Below are 17247 nucleotides of genomic sequence, written 5' to 3'. Positions count from 1 at the left end.
TAAGGAGATAACATAATGTCAGATGGTCAGTGACCACCTCATCAACTCTGACAGAAGTTTAGAAGATTCTGTTAGCACTGTCACAAAGAAGTAGCTAGACACTTCAATTAGTCACCATCCTTGAAGGCAGATATAAGTAGAGTCATCGTTGATATCACAGGGACATATCAAGAGAAAAGGGCCTGACATGGCAGTCTACATTAACCTGTTTGTCTTAGGACAAGAGCAGAGAGGATAGTCAGTGTTGACTGAGGTTTGTACAACATCAGGTACCATGTTCCGAAAGATGTAATCAAAAAGTGGAGGCTAACTGGATACACAATTTTGACTTATAGGTGAAGAGATCAATAAATGTGTAACTACAGCTCACAAAGTAGTGTTTGGCATTACAATAATATCAATTCAAATTGATAACCAAACAATTAAAAAACCAAACAAATGGAAAAATTAATACTAGTAATTTTCTTTGAAGGCAGGCTTTGATAACTGAAAATTCATGAAGTGGAAAATGCAACTAAATCTTGTTAAAGCTGCCGTGCATGGGGGAACAGTGTATATGCAAGTCACTATAATGTTAGTAATGGTAAACAGGCATTCATTGAAGGTCTTGAACTGTTGGTGTTTATTGTTTAAGTGCCTAGCAAACTGCAGCATTTTGTACCATGCAGCCTACTTACACAGAAGCCACAAATATACAGTGGGCTACAAGGTATACGACATTGCAGTAAATTATGGCATTTCAGCTACAATATGTCAAATCCTACCAATGATGCTACTACAGTGTTGCTCATAAATTGCCTGTAAATTTCGATAACATGGCAGTTTCCATTGTATTTCAAAATGTCAGTTTATATTCCAGTCCTAAAAATAAGCACTGCTAAACAGTGCTCAAATTATTAAACAGTTGTATTTGTTTCACATGTTAGCAAAGTAATGCTTAGGATCCTGTAAGCTAATCTCTAGCAATGTGTAGACAAAGATCTACCAGATGTACTAGTTGGTTTTAGAATAGGTAGAGACACCAGAGGTCAAAGTGTCAATATCTGCTGTATAACAGAAAAAGTACAGGAGTACTGGAAACATGTTTACTTCTGCATTACTAAATGCTTTAAAGTATTTGATTGTGTGAAACTTGACAAACCTGGCAAATTCTTAGACAAGCAGGAATACTTGGTCACCTTAGTTGTCTCCCTAGGAATCTGCATGCTGACTAAGACACAACAGTTAGAATTCAGAGTATCCGATTGGTTCAAGTTTTGGAAAGGAGTACAATAAGTCTGAATATTGTCACCCTACTTACTTGATGCAAAATGCTAGATCATATTTATCATATACTGGAATCAATCTTGCAGGGAGAAATACTAACAACCATGCATATATAGATCATACACCTGTTGTCTGGAAGTGAGGAGGAGGTGAAGAGTCTGCTGACAAAGATGAAAATAGAAAGTACAAAAATCGGTTTGCTGCTCAACATCAAAACAGCTAAGATTATGTCACCTAGTTGTATCAATCAAATCTTTGCATATAGATGAGGAAGATCTGTAGGTGGTAACAGATCTGAATTTTTCTAACCTCAAAGATATCTACTGATGGTGACTGCATCCAGTTTATTAAGATACTTGAGAGGAAATTTATGGCAGATTTGCATAAGATATTAAAGAGTAAATACATCAAACTGTCAACAAAGATATGTATATTTAAAACTATGTTTTTTCTAGTAATAAAATATGGCTGCATAGTTGGACTATAAGTAAGGCTGTGTACATGAGCATTAATATTGTTTGAATCGTGGTGCTGGAGAAAACTTTTGAGAATTTCATGGACTACAAGAAGATCAGATCAAGCAATACTTTACAAAATAAATCCAGACTGTTCACTGGAAAATCTGATGGTAAAATTAAAATTCAGATACTTTGGTCACGTAATGCAAAAACAGAATTCATTGAAGAAGGCTTGGAAAAGACTGAAGACAAAAGAAGCAGAGGATTACAAAGGCTGACAAGGATACTACAGAAGTAATTAATATGAATTTAGAAGAACTTAAAGACAAGCTCACTGTGCTAAAGTCATTAAGGTCTTGAAGAGTTTAATTTGACTAAATAAACAACAAATAAATCAAGCTACAACAGCACTACAAGAATGAATATTAGGCAAAATACCAAAAAGAAAAAGGTAACATAAATATGTGACAATAAAAGTCTTGGAACCCCCTCCAAAAAAAAAAGAAAAAAGTTAATGTTCTAATTAAGGATAAATTACATGTCATGTAAGAATAAGACATGCCAATATACAAAGTTTCATGATTAGATAACCTTCTTAGTCTACGGCCAAAAGATGCAGGAAAAGCTAAATGCATATTGAAGCATTACATAGTATATTATGTTTTTAGTCTTAATAAAATTAATTCTCCATAGAATTGTTGAAGTTACCATCTTTTAGTTTTCAGAGTATAAATTAAGCTGGACAGTACTAAGACATTCATGTTTTGACATTGCAAACAGCTTCTTAATCTAAATGTTGTAGCATATTCTTGCATATGTCTTTCGGCTTTTCCCGGTTAGGGGTCGCCACAACGGAACTCCGGTCCGCTAATGATTGGCAGTAGATTTTTATGTGCTGACTTGCCAGGCCTAATGCACAACCTTCAACGAAGGAACGCCCATTCACACATGTCGACACACAGAAGACTCTCTAACTGAGAATCGAACATGCAATATCTAACTGGGAGGCGACAACGCTACCGCAGCACCACCACTGCAGTATATTCTTGCATCTATAAATATGCATATTTTTTTAGCATATCCTTCTATCTGTAAATATGTTTTGTTCATTTCTCATGTGCTCCTATTCATCCTGGATGCGCCTACAAATAGTCCATTGAAATCAGCCCATTACTCCAGCAAACAAATACGACACATTGTACTGCGCTGACAGCTTAAATTATATTGTTGGAACATATAGCATTTTACTATCTGTATTTGCAAAGACAGACATGTGCTACATTCAAAAAGTATGCAGTTTGCTAAATTATGCGTTTTGATGAAATGGGAACCACCGAGCGTTTGTCATCAATTTGTATGTTTCTTCAGAAACTACCCACTAAACACAATAAGAGCATGTAACACTGGGGTGTTAAGGAGAAAAGTGTATCATCAGAGTTAATATATTTAGAAATGTGGGTAGAGGTGCAGGGGGCTGGATTCCTTAGAAAATGTTATTTATAATATTCTTTATTCCTGTGAATAGTGATATCATATTTTTCCCATGGAACTAGTTTTGATGAAAAATGACTAAATCTTAAGTTGTATAGTCATACATTCTATGTAGATCTGTACAAGTACTGAGACAGGAAGCACCAATTTTCTTTATCTTAGTTCACTGAATTAGTTTTACTGAATACTAGCTCATTCAACAGGGCAGTGCTTCTCTTAACATTGCTGATCACAGTGTGTAATTTTCCATTTTGGGTCCAAGGTGTTGTACCTCTGTGTGGAGTCTGTATGTGTCCATGTGAGATTCTGCTGGTTGTTTCAGTTCTGTCCTTAATTTCCAAAGACATAATGCAGGTGAGCTGGCAATCCTCCATATTGCTTGTAGATGTGCTTGTAGTGTGTGCAAGTGAATAAATGAGTGAGCAAGTGAGTGTATGGCCTGTGTGTGTGTGTGTGTGTGTGTGTGTGTGTGTGTGTGTGTGTGTGTGTGTGTGTGTGTGTGTGTGTGTGTGTGTGTGTGTGTGTGTGTGTGTGTCATCCAGATGGTCCCTACTCCTGTCCAGGATTACTTCTCTGTCTTGGACCACTAAGTGCCAGGACAGGATCTGGCTCCCTTGTGACTTTGAATAAGAGAAAGAAGAAATCAGTCAATGAACAAATTAATACTAACTGTAACTACATTTGTCTGACTTCTGCTAAGTTCTTTCTAGTACCATTACACCCCTGGAGTTAGGTGTACATTATTTAAGAGGCATGAGAGCCAGGAGTGGCCTTAGGTCAACTGGTGCCCTAGGCAAAAGGGCTCCATGGTGCCCCCACCACACCACTCAGAGCCCCCATCCTGGTATACCTACCCCAAATAAATACTGGAAAAGCACCCCTGCTAGACCGACGCCCTAGGCGGCCGCCTAGTTGGCCTATGCCTATGTCCAGCTATGATGAGAGCACACGCTTTCAAGTGAAGTTTGGCTTTAGCCAAACTGTAGTCAGGAATTCATACTAAATATGCCTAGGAGGCCAGCTGTATTATAGTTATATGTGTTAGCTTCACAATACCCAATGTAGAGATCGAGCACTTCAGCATAAAACAAATGTTTTGCATCTAGACATACAGATATCAGTGACAGAGCTTACCATACCACCCATGCAGCAATTACCATGCAGCTATACACATCAAACCCTGGTGTGAAAAATAAAGCTTTTTTTCTGACACTTATTATTTCACTTATACAGATTACATTTCCCCCAGTACTTCTACTCTTTTATACATTTGGTAGTTTTCTGGGACAGTTACAACATTCTCTGTCATCCACACTTCTCAGTGTTTGTGAGCTACAGTAGTGGCAGATGCATATATTTATATGACTGTTACTGCAGAGGATTTCAAGGCTATGAACTGTTAAGAACTGCTTCCTGTAGCCTAGGGTTTGAGTCCCTCGGCCTTTCTTTGCCTTCCGTGTGACTCTAAGCAAGTCACTTAATGAGACACTCCTCCTGGGATGCCCCTTTAAAGGGAAATGTCTGCCCAGTAGACCTATCCATTCAACGAACAAATAAAATGTCTTGTATCCACAGCCTCCACCCCATGAAGACAATACATAAAAGTAAACTATTACAGCCCTCCTCACATCAGGTATATGCAAACCAAAGCCAAGCTTATTTTAAGACAAATCACATCACCAGCTCGGTTGCACCCATGTTGGTGATGCAGTAAGGATGTATCTGTCGACCTGGAGTTATGGGATGGTGATATAGCATTTTAATGAAAATGTGAGACACATGAATAGCAAAGAAGGTCTGAAGCTGCATAATGAGTTGGTAATCAGAAGTTCTGGTGCCACCATCATCTAGAGGTTTCATTTGGTCTGTATGTGGTAAAGAGATTACTAGGATTTTTTAACACTTTTTTTCCCATTTCATACACCTTGTGTTATATTTCTTTATTAGAAGAGCATTAAAATGTTACGTAAGGTCTCACTCATGGCCTTTTCAGAACATTAACATATTTCCATTCCCTACACCTTGTGTAATATTACGTTATTGGAAGGGGCACAGTAAAAGGCTACAAAAAATCTCACTTACAGCCTTTTTACCACATAATGAAAGGTTTAGAAAAAGTAAACCTGCTTTCACTAGAACATAGAAATTTGAGGAGTGACTTATCTCTTATGTACAAAGCTTTAGAAACAGCAGTTTCTGGGAATCCACGGCATTACAAAGGAAAATCATAAACAGACATCTGAGAACCTATCATTTCCATCTTATGAATGAAATATATAAAACCACAAAGGGAGGATCTTAGATAAATTAAAGGGTTGTTGCTCTATCAAATGCTGTACCAGAGATTACTATAAACAGTGCAACCACAAACTTATTTAGGACACCTCTTGATATTTACTTAGGCATAAATAAATAAATCCATCCACAGGAAAGTAAGGAATCTTCTCATTCTAATACTTTGCACTTACAGGGTTCATGTACTGATTAATTTGACAAGCTAGTAACTATGTTTTAGAGTAGGTGGGTGTGGGGTACTTTTAATCTTTACAGTGAACTGAAAGTTGGCAAGAGGGGATCAAGGGGTAACAAAAAGGCTTCGAAGTTTCTTTTTGTGCTATTCTCCTAATTTAACAAACTATTTTATGGTGAGGTGAGAAATTAAACAACTTGCACCATGGAAGGCTTTGACATTTGCAACAGTCTGTAAATTACAGAGAATATGATTGCTAGCAACAAAATTGGGTTTATTTTCATAGACTGGTAATCAGATAAACTGAGGACAGCTAGCCAAACGAAAGATTCTAATCATGCAAAAGAGGGAAGAATGCCCTGGACCACATAAGGATAGCCATAAGCCTCCAACAGCAACATGGCTGCTTAACTATGTTTTTTCCAGCAGATACCAAGGATGCATGGAGTAAATCAGAGTTTTGTTCGTCAAGGTTTGTGCTCTAAATCTTTTCTCTGCACTACAATTCTGAAAATTATGAAGCAGCAGAATTATTCACAGACACTTTCCTCCCTGTATTTTCTCATGTGCATCATATTTTACATGAGCACTGTTTCTCTTTATCCATGCAAAGGCATGCTTGGAATATACACTATTAGCTTGCATACTCAATGATCCATTGCTGCATTGCAAATATTTAACTTTCTGGTCCTGACTTAATAAATAAATAATAAGGATTCATTCTTAATGTGCATGATGAATGGTAAGGTTATGCAAAAATGGTCCTGTGCATCCTACATTGTGAGATGAAATTCCAGGTCCTGACTTATTAAATTAATAATAAGGATTTGTCTTAAAGGGCAGGGTACATGATTATAGAATAACTATCATTCATATGTATCCTAAGCAGGGAACTATCAATCATTTGAGCCAAACGATTTATGTAATTTCATCAATAAATTTTTCAAGTCATATCGAGAGTTCAGTCATTAACTCTTTCCACAGTTCGCCTTTTCAGAAAAAATGTCATTATTTGTTTATCTCTTTCTCTCTGATTCACTGTGCATTTCTTGCACTAAAATGTACAATATAGTTAAGAGTAGCTATAATAAATGCAATTAAATACATTTATGATACAGCAAACCAATCTTCTGGTCTCTTGATATCAGCCTTAATGAGAGTTTACTTAATTTACACATGTAAACAAGTAATTATTATCAATGAGTATGTGTACTTAAGTTTGCAGTATAAACTATCTTGTGTTTGTTTACTCTTTAAGGCCTAATAGATACATACCTGATCAATCAGACAGACTACAAAGAGAAACTACAGGAATCAAATCCATGCTTAATAAATCAGAGCACAAGGAAACAGCCATAAAATTCATATGATTTTCACAAACACTTGCTGAACTATAGTCTTGTTAAGAAAATGTATGTACTTTTTATCACACTGCAGGAAGATGAATGACAAAAAGAATAATATTTATAAAACAAAAACGTATATGTGAATCACAGAACACAGTGCAGAGGTGTGCTAGAAATGTAAGTTTTAGAAAGGCTTGCCACCATTTATTTTACTTAATTATTTATTCAATATAGACTTTCAAGTGATTTTGTAAAGTGTTTTGTGGGAAAGAAAATAAGATTATGAAGAAACCAAAACTAGAACGACTTGGTAAAGAAAAAAATAATTTGATTTAATTCATATGGTAAATAAACTTTAAGGTCCAATAAAGACATGATAATTTAATGGAAGGTTGTATGTGTCAATCTTCTAAGATCAGATGTAAACAAAAACGTAAGCTGAAAGGAATCAAGATGCGCACACAGCAACTGGAGAGCTGCAGCTTTCAGTCAATGTGATGCACAAAGACTTTAAGGAGGTAAAGCTGCTCCTAGTCAGACTAGCAAAGATTACTGTTTTAGGTTATAAGGCTGACACCCTAGGAAAATGAGCACCAAGCCATCACTGTAAAGGACACTAGACACAAGATTTCCTGTGGGAAATAAAAGGGAAAACTTACTAATATTTCATTATTAATGCTTTACAGAAAATCAAAATCTGGAACAAAATTTTAACAGACTATATGAGATTCCAGAAAGATGTCTGACCAACAGTCTCATTTTCCATCAGCCTTGGAATGCAAGCCAGAAATATATTAATTAAAGCTGAATGTTTATTTATTTATTTATACTTTGTTGACTGTCTCAGTCCCTCTAGGCTTCTAGCCGCTTTTCAGAGGAGACCCAAGGTGGCATTTATACTAGCTAATAGCTTGATCTGTTTTGTTTTTGTAAAAAACAAGTTTCATCTGTTTAATGTTTTATTGCTTAATATTTCATTTTGTTAAGTGGGTAGATTCTAAGGTGCTTTAACCTTTTTTGATGAGGAAACTCAAAATGATGTTTGGAATGAATGGAAAAATTGAAGACATTTGGTTAGAATGCTGGTAAGGTTTCCCAGCCCTTCATAAGATGGGATTCTCTAGTGGACAGACTTGATTGCCTGCACCTGAAGGTGAGCAGTATGAGACTTCTAGCTTGGTGAAAGTGAATAAGCATTAAGGTAAAGGACTGACGGCAGTGAGATAGGCAGTATAGACTGCCGTAATACTGAGAATTGTTTTATCAGTTTGTGAGGAAGAAAAAATGAAGTAGTGAGTGTAAGAGTGGGAATACCCATTATCACTTCATGTGCCCATAGATGTTGACAATAAGGATATAGGAATTAAGTCAGTAATGGTTTAAGGAGTGTGACTCCAAACCATGGTGCGGATGGTTCCCCTTGAGGTCTAGATGAAGATGTTACAGTAGCCCAGCACCTACAACTTAAATTCTGATGTCTTGCAGCCTACTACTCTTCAGCTAGATGTTAGCCAACAGGGTTTTGGTGAAGTATTAATGCAGGAAGGCAGTCCAATTGCATATGAGGTAAAAGCTTTCACATCGGTTAGCACAGTCCTGATGTTTCTTACCTTTAGTGTAAGAGGTCTGGGGTTTAGTTACCATCTCAAGGCTAGCCACTCGACAATACAAACATTGTCTTTAGGTGAGTTGAACACATTGTCTAACAGAAAGATTGATGATGACGATGTCCAGCATTTGGTCCTCAAGAACAGCAAGTGGTAAATTTGCATAGGAATCCAGGTGTCTTTATTATTATAAGACTTCAGAGAGCTGCACTCAGAGCACACATGCTGGAATAAATAAAAAATGGCATTTTGACCTTCTTTCAAACACAAACAGCAGTTAAGTACTTTATGTCTTCTGTTCCTATTGTTATCTGTTGATTTCTGCATCTTAGAGGGTGTTTTTATCAGTTTTGCTCATTTTCTATCAATTTGCTGGAAAGTAAAAGTGCTGGGTTTCTGCGGTTGTCTGGCTGATTTAAGTGCTGTAGAGTAACCTGGTGTTAAATCTACTATTTTTCCTCCACTTAAACTACCTACAGCTTATTTACTGTTACAGCAAGTTTTGGTCAAGTGTGTGGGTGGTGCTGGAGATAAAACTGATTATTCTGTGGCACAGGATAAGTTGCTGCTCTTTGTTTCTAGGAAGCTATCATTGGCTGATATCAAAAGCTGTTTTTTCATGGCTTTCTTTGACTTCTTAGCTCAGTTATGTTACGCTGAATGAAGCTTGCTTAGTGTCTTTATTATAAGAATCCAGAGAGTGATATGCTCAGAGCACACTTACTGAAATAAGCAAAGAGTGGCATCTTTATCTAATTTCAAACTCAAACAGCAGGAAAGAACTTTAGTTTTTCTGCCCTTATGGTTGCCTGTTGATTAGTGCATTTTAAGTGTTATTTTAACAGTCTTGCTCATTTTTCTGTAATTTTTCTGGAAACTGGAAGTGCTGTGTTTCCTCAGTTGCCTGAGTAGTTTAAGTGCTGTAGCACTGTCTGGTGTTAAAGCTGCTGTTTGTTCAGCATTTTAAACATGTGCAACTTAATTACTATCACAGCAAGTTTTGCTCAAGTGTGTGGGCACTCTGAGAGATAGTAGTAGTAATTATTCTGTGGCAGAGGATATCTGACTACTGTATCCAGGAAGCTAGCAGGACTGGATGAAACCAAAAGCTGTTTTCTTTGGCTGTTTTGATTTCTTAGCTCAGTTATATTGTGCTGAACTGTGCTTTGCTCAGCACTATGTAAAGCCATACTCAATGGATGCCAGCACTTCAACTGAAGTTTTAATCTTAGCATGCCTAGATTGTTCCATATCCAGTAGAAGGCTACACTACACACTGCCTCACACTTCAGTGCTAAGTTGAATTCATTTAGCTGTCTCTAACATAGATAGAGCCCTGATTAATGTCAAAATGTTTTTATAGTACTCCCCACCATAGTGTGGCAAATCATCTAGTGCACTCCTCTCTATTTAACATTTCATTTAATGTACCTATAGTCAGTTAAGCAAAGTGACTTTGTCCAGGAATATCAGCATAAAACAAATAAAATAGCTTACAAATAAGTCTATATACTCCATATTATCTACACTCTTTGATTAAAATATAAGGTGAGACAGCTTGTCTCCCCCCACTTGCCAGCTGCATAGTACTTAGTATATTCAGACAGTGCAACAACTGCATGATGTTCTACCAGTAATACCCAGGACAAAGCTCTGGACAACAAAAATGCATGAGCGCTTTCACTCTTCAATGATTAACAAAGACCTTCAGAAAATACTAAACAAAGTAAACCAGCAGTTTAAAAAAAATACCAAACAAGTCATATGACTATGCAAAGCCAATAGCAATAGCGATGAAACTAGGTGTTACCTTAAAGGTACAAATTTTAAAGAACTATGTTAAAAAAATATATATAAAAGATGCATGCCAGCAATATGGTCAATCTAGTAAATGTAAAACTTTAGTAAAGTTTTTGAGACAATAAAAAACATTTTAAATTTATAGTCTCATTAAGTCTAGGATCATAGTCGGCTCACAGCTTAATCTACCATGAAGATTCACGGCATTCTAAAAGAATGTTGAAATCCCCATCAAAGTCTTCACAGTGGACTGACTCAAGTACAAAAAAGGAAAATTTCCTAAAGTTGGGGCAAATGAGATAATGTTTTGCTAGAGTACTGTTAGGATCTTTGTTTTTTATTGCTAACACATGCTCATAAATTCTCTGAGACAGTCTCCTTACAGTCTTCCCTATGTAGAAACTGGGACAGCATTCACAAATAGCCAAATATCCGACACACCTGGAACTGCAGTAGTATCAGTCCCTAGCCCAGATGTCTAAACTTAGGGGTTTAAATGTGCATAAGTAGAATTGCAGATATATCTACATTGCTTACATTTGCCACATTTATATGTCACTGATAAAGTGGGATTTGAAAAATATGAAGACTTATGCCATTCAAGGAGAAATTTGAAGTTGTGAGATCTCTTATAGGTGAATGAAGGTGAATTACCAAGGATTTTATTTAGTTCATTATTGCCCAAAATGATCCTCCAATTGTCAGTGATGATATTTTTAATCAGTGACATATCGACTGCAATTGGAATACACAAGGCTCCTCTATAATGAATTTCATTGGTTGCCAAACCAAGAGGCGTGTCACTCTTGTCCAGTGAAGATGTAGAAAAGTCCTTATGCAGGACAAAGTAAGGTAGACCGTTATTTAATCAATCAAGTGTGTAACCTCACTGAAGGAAAAAAACTTTTAACTGCAAAGTTTCATATTGGAACATAAAATCATCTGTAGTGAGCCAGCTCAACCTCATGAATTGTCCTTTGACAACACCCCTTTTCGTATGGTCAAGGTGTTGACTGTCTTTATACAAGCATTGATTAACAAATGTGTATTTCCTGTAGATTTTACTACAGAACATTTTGTTTAAGTCATCAAAGGACAACAAAATGTCTAAAAAGTTGATGCTACTTCTGTAGCCGCTCACTGTAAATTTTGGAAAATTGGTTCTTCCATTCAAGTAAGACAATAATAAAGTAAGCTCTTCAGAGGTACCCTTCCACAACAACAAAAGCTCATCAATGTATCTTTTGTAGAAAATGATGTTGCTAAACATAGTGTCTATATTAGATTATCAAAATTTTTATTCAGTGAACGCTCACATGAGCAAAAACGCTGAAAATTGAACTTCTTATTGTGGGGGGCTGCACCCCCTGCTAACTATATATTCCAACTCCCAGATTGCATTACAGTGAGGAAAGAGCAAATATCCTACTCCTCACTGTACCATGACCCCACAAACACCCTTACGATTTCCAGCATTTTCGCTCGTGAGTGTTCACTGAATAAAACTTTTGATAATCTAATATAGACCCCTAAACATATGGTGGGACTTCAGAAAATTCTGCTCCCACCATCATATCACTAGATTAGAGAAAACAGGAGCTACTCTTTCTTCCATTGCTACACCAGATATTTGTTTATAGTATTTACCTGAAAAAAAAATATTAACCAGAACAATGTCAAGCAAAGCATAGATAGTGTTAATCATACTCTTGTTGAATGCACTGAATTTACTTAAATATTCCCTAACAAATTCTACACCGGTATTCTGTTCAATGCAGGTGTATAAAGACACCACATCTAAAGATACAAAAACAAACCTTTTGTTAAAATCCTCCATGTCATTCAATAATTCTAGTAGATGCCAGGAATCCTGGAGATAGAATTGCGATTTTTGTACTATGAGATTCAAAAGGGGGACTAAAAAATTTGAAATAGGCTCAGTTTATAGTGTCTCACTGCAATAATCATCCAAAAGGGTGGATTATGTCAGTCCTTATGCACTTTAGGGATACCAAAAAACCTGGCCATCCTTGGAATTCTACTTGTAAAAAATGATAGATGTCATCATCAATGTTGCCTTGAATGAACAAATCAAATAACATGAAATCTATATTGGAGAAGCATTTCTTAATAGGGTCTATAGTTATCTCTTCGTAGCAACTCCTGTCAGCAAGCAGGTGGTTGATGGCCAGGTTGTAATCATTGCTGTTTATGATCACTATCATCCCACCTTTGTCAGCCCTCATGACGAGTATGTGTGGATTGTTAGATAATTCTCTAAGGGCAGACCTCTCTGTGGAAGACAAATGTAAAACATGCATTTAATACCTAGTTTATTTCTAAAGTCCTCTTCACTGACTGTGGAAAACTTGATTGTATGTACTTATTTTAGTAGGCATATCTCTGTTGCACTTGAAACCCAGAACATAATTCAAGATAAAATGCAAATTCAATTTGCGAATATAGAGTGTAAAATCAATTAAAACACTAGTGATGTCAGCTGAATTTGAGGGAATGAATGAAAAGCCTTTGGACAGAGCAGAAGTGTGATGTTCATTGAGGGTGAAGTCACTAAGGTTCAAAATTTTGGAACCATGTTTCATTTTTTCTTTCTGTTCTTTCCTTTTCCTTTCCCTTTGTTCTTTCCCCCTGTGGGTCATTTGGGTGTCCTTATGCTCCCGATGGGTCCACCAAAAAAAGGAGCTGAAGAAGGGATGGGGGTGGAAGTGAATTACAATGAACATTACTGGTACTTGCATGGACTTCCAAGCCATTCTGTAATCTTGTGCAATAAACGGGATTCTGGTTTATCGGACTGGTTGCGAAAAGCATTTTATTTTTACCATTCTGTAAAATGTCAGTACTCTGAGGAACATTATTGAAAGGTCTGATGTTGTTCATTGGAGAGGATGAAGAAAAAATTGGTTTGGTTGAAAATATCTTCCGTATTTTCAAGGGATATGCCACACCTGCTTTGAACACCAGCAGATCCCTTCATAATTTTCCTTGCTTCCTGCTGACTATGGACACTGTAAGTCTATTGGCTTTAGATGTCAAGCCAGCATATAGCGTGCTGAAGTTAGGAAAACAACTATATTATTTGACACGACTGTCAAGCTGCTGTAACTCTTCCTATGTGCTTCAGAAAATTCTGGGAGAAATAATTAGTTTTCAGCAAGGAATATTACTTATAGATGGGGACTGGAATTTGGTTTGCAACAGTGAAGATGTTTCAGGGGCCCAGAAGGGAAACTATAACAAAGGAGGATAGATTTTTGAAGAAATTTATGAAAATGTCATGGAAGATGTGAATTCAATACTAGGCATTCGGAGAGAATTTACATATTATTCTCCAAGATACAAAAACTGGGCTAGGCTAGATAGAATTTATATTTGACAGGAACATGTGCACTTAATTGAAGGTCTTGAAATGCACCCAATAACTACTTCAAATCATGTGCCAATAATAACTAAAATAAAAACAAAAGGTAATGAAATAAAAATGAAACACTGGTGCTTTCCCACCTATTTGTTGAAAAGAGAGGAATTTAAGGAATGGGTTTTGGAAATTATTCAGGAGCTATTAAGCTATTAAAGAAGATAGACAGTTCTTCTGAAAATATAGCTAGGGAGTAGGATAAAACTAAAGTGGAATTTAAAACTAGGGTGGAAATAAAAGAAAGGGAGATATTGTTAAGAAGTAACAAGAATTATTTAGAGGGATTGACAAATGTTATTGGGGTTCCTATTGCGTGATCGAAAATTGTAAACAGCAAACGCTTATTGAGCAAACTCGATTGGTCGAAACATCAAAACATCACGCACCTAACATGGAAATCGCCGTAGGGAATATTTTCCCTTTACTTCAATGCAGTGCGATCTCGGAGTAGGAATATTTAAATAGCGGGGTGTGGGTGGCGCAGCCCCCCACATGGGGGTGCAGGGGGGCTTGCCCCCTGCCTACAGCGTTTAGGTAAGTATAGTTTTTTTTTATTTTTATTTTTTTTATTATATTTTCGAAATTTCAAACATCGCTCATATGGTGTCGACCATATGGTGTTCGATGTTTGAAACTTTCGAAAATATAATATAGACCCATGTTAATGTATTGCAAAATAGGGGGAATCCCACAGAACAAGAAGAGGAGCAACTGCAGAATGCTAAACGGAAAATAAGGGATTACCTCAATAATATGCATGAGTTTAGAAAGACTGCTGTCAAGCAACAGTTTTTGATAATAATGTTTAGCACAACGATTCAGGCAACAGAAACTAGAAAGGGCTGTTGCCAAGCTTAGGGAGCCTACAACAAGGAAGATAACAAGAGATCCATATAAGTACTAAAAATATTTCAGAAATTTTATGAAAGTCTGTATAAAGCACAGAGATATGGAAATCAAGAAAAGCTACAAATGGAAATGTTTATGGAAGAATTAAATATACCAAGGTTAGAGGTAGATAAGGCTTAATTACTAACAGTTAGGATAGGAGGAGATGAGATAAAAATGGTGATATATAACCAATCTACAAGAAAGTCTCCAGGAATAGATGGAATTTCTGTGGAAGTTTGGAAGCTAGGAGGAGAAAAACTGATAAAGATCTGGAAGGTTTTGTTTAATAGGAGAAATATCAACATCCTAGAAGAAAGTGGTGGTAGCTGTAATACCTAAGGAGGGTAAATATCCAACAGATCTTGCTTCATACAAGGTCATTTCAATACTAAACCATGACTATAAAGTGTTTATGTCTATAATGGCTAAAAGAATGGCAAAGGTGGTGCCAAAATTGGTAGATATGGATCAATGTGGGTTTGTGGAGGAGAGGCACACATTTGATAACATTAAAAGAACATTGATGATCCAGAGGGAAGCAGAATATAAGAAAATACTACTATTGTTGGTGAGTCTTGATGCAGAGAAAGCATTTGACAGAGTAAGCTGGGACTTTATGAGCAGGGCAATGGAAGTAGTTGCTTTCCCTGATAAAACTGTAAGATTAATTAGAAGTATACGTGAGGGATCGGAGGCAAAAATTAAAGTGAGAGTGGTCCTCTCTGATAATTTCTGCTTGAGTAGAGGAACCAGGCAGGGGTGTCCTCTTTTCCCTTTATTGTTTGCATTATATTTAGAACAGTTGAAAAAGAAAATAAGGGACTCAGAAATTCAAGGATATAATTGGTATGGTATTTCAGAAAAGCTGGCTCCATTTGCAGATTATATTATTTTATACCTGACAGAACCTGAAAGGGGCATTATAGTGTTGTGGAACATTTTAAGACAATTTAAGATAGTCTCAGGATACAAAATTAATGAAGCTAAAACAAAGACAATAGCAGTAAATGATGTACCCACACACAAATTGGTCCAGCAATATCCATATTTATGAGGGCATGATAAAATGAAGTATTTAGGAGTATGGATTAAAAATGAATCCATTGTGGCAGCTAATGATATGTGAGAGGAGACTAAATAGAAGATAATACAAAAACTGAGAAACTGGAAGCTTTGTTATATGGATAGTAAGATGCAAGCAGTTAAAATGTTTTTAGTCCCTTTAGTTTTATATACAGGACAGGCATATTTTTATCAACCAGGGGAGAAGTTGTGGATAGCAATTAAAAAAAGCTGAATGTTTTTTTATCTGGGAGGGGAAGATGGCAAGAGTCAAGTGGGATAAGACTATTCTTCCAATAGAACAAGGCAGATGGGTATTACCTGATTTGAGGGGGTATTTCAGAGCAACACAATTAAGGCTCCTATACATAGCACAAGCAGAAAACTATAATTCAAAGTGAAGAGATGATGATGATGAAACAGGGAGGAAGCTGAAGAAACAAGGAGAGTCTGGGATTTTGGATGCAGACCCTTAAGGAGAATGACGATAATCATACTGAATATTATATTCATAAAGAAGCAGAAAGTATTTTAAGAACTAAGCCAGCATAGGAATGGAGAGAATAGATTCTGTCAATAGAGATGACTACAATTAGGGATACAGACAATAGGCAAAAGGGGGATGGAATTTATTGGAGAAAACTGGCAAAGGATCCAGGGTACTGGGAGCAAACAACTAGAAAGGGAAAAGAATAGGAAGATGCCAATAATTTATTTAAACTGCAGGTTAGAGATTGCATTCCTTATCAAGGATTGATATCACAGTAAAGGCAAAGTGAAAGAAGTAGGGAGGTCCTAAACAAAAGACAAGCACGGGTAGAACTTTTAATAGAGTTTAGAATAGAAGCTGCCATTAAAAAAAGAATAATTAGTAGAGCATATAAAATTTTGCATGACAACTATAAGAATCAATCAGAGAAGCTTAGAAAGGATTGGGAGGAGAGCGATTGGATAAGCAATTCACAAAGAGACACTGGAGAGATATATGTATATCTCCCAATATGCAACAAAGTCTAGAATATTTAGGATCTTTGCTTGTAATTGTTTATATAGGTATTTTTATACCCCAAGTAGACTACAAAGAATTTTTCCTCAGGTAGACAGCAAATGTTGAAGGTGTGATGGGGAAGACAGACGTAATTGTAAACATATTTCCTGGGAGTGTAATGAGTTGTCAGACTTTAAAGATTCCCTGCAGACTGCTCTGTCAGAAATACTGGGTGAGCAAATTGGTGTAACTAAGAAAAGTATCTTTTTGAACTATAATACAGAATTGGAATTGCCTAGACATAGTAAGGCCTTGCTAAGTCTAATTATGGTGGCTGCCAAAAAAAGAAATTACTAGAAAATGGAAATCAAAGTCTAAACCAACTTTATAGAGGTGGTGAGTATAGTAAAAGAGATGGGGCAACTGGAA

The sequence above is a fragment of the Protopterus annectens genome, chromosome 7.part0 (assembly GCF_019279795.1).
Source record: "Protopterus annectens isolate FY-2018-M chromosome 7.part0, PAN1.0, whole genome shotgun sequence".
NCBI classification, from domain to species: Eukaryota; Metazoa; Chordata; order Ceratodontiformes; family Protopteridae; genus Protopterus; species Protopterus annectens.
This window is presented reverse-complemented; position numbering follows the sequence as displayed.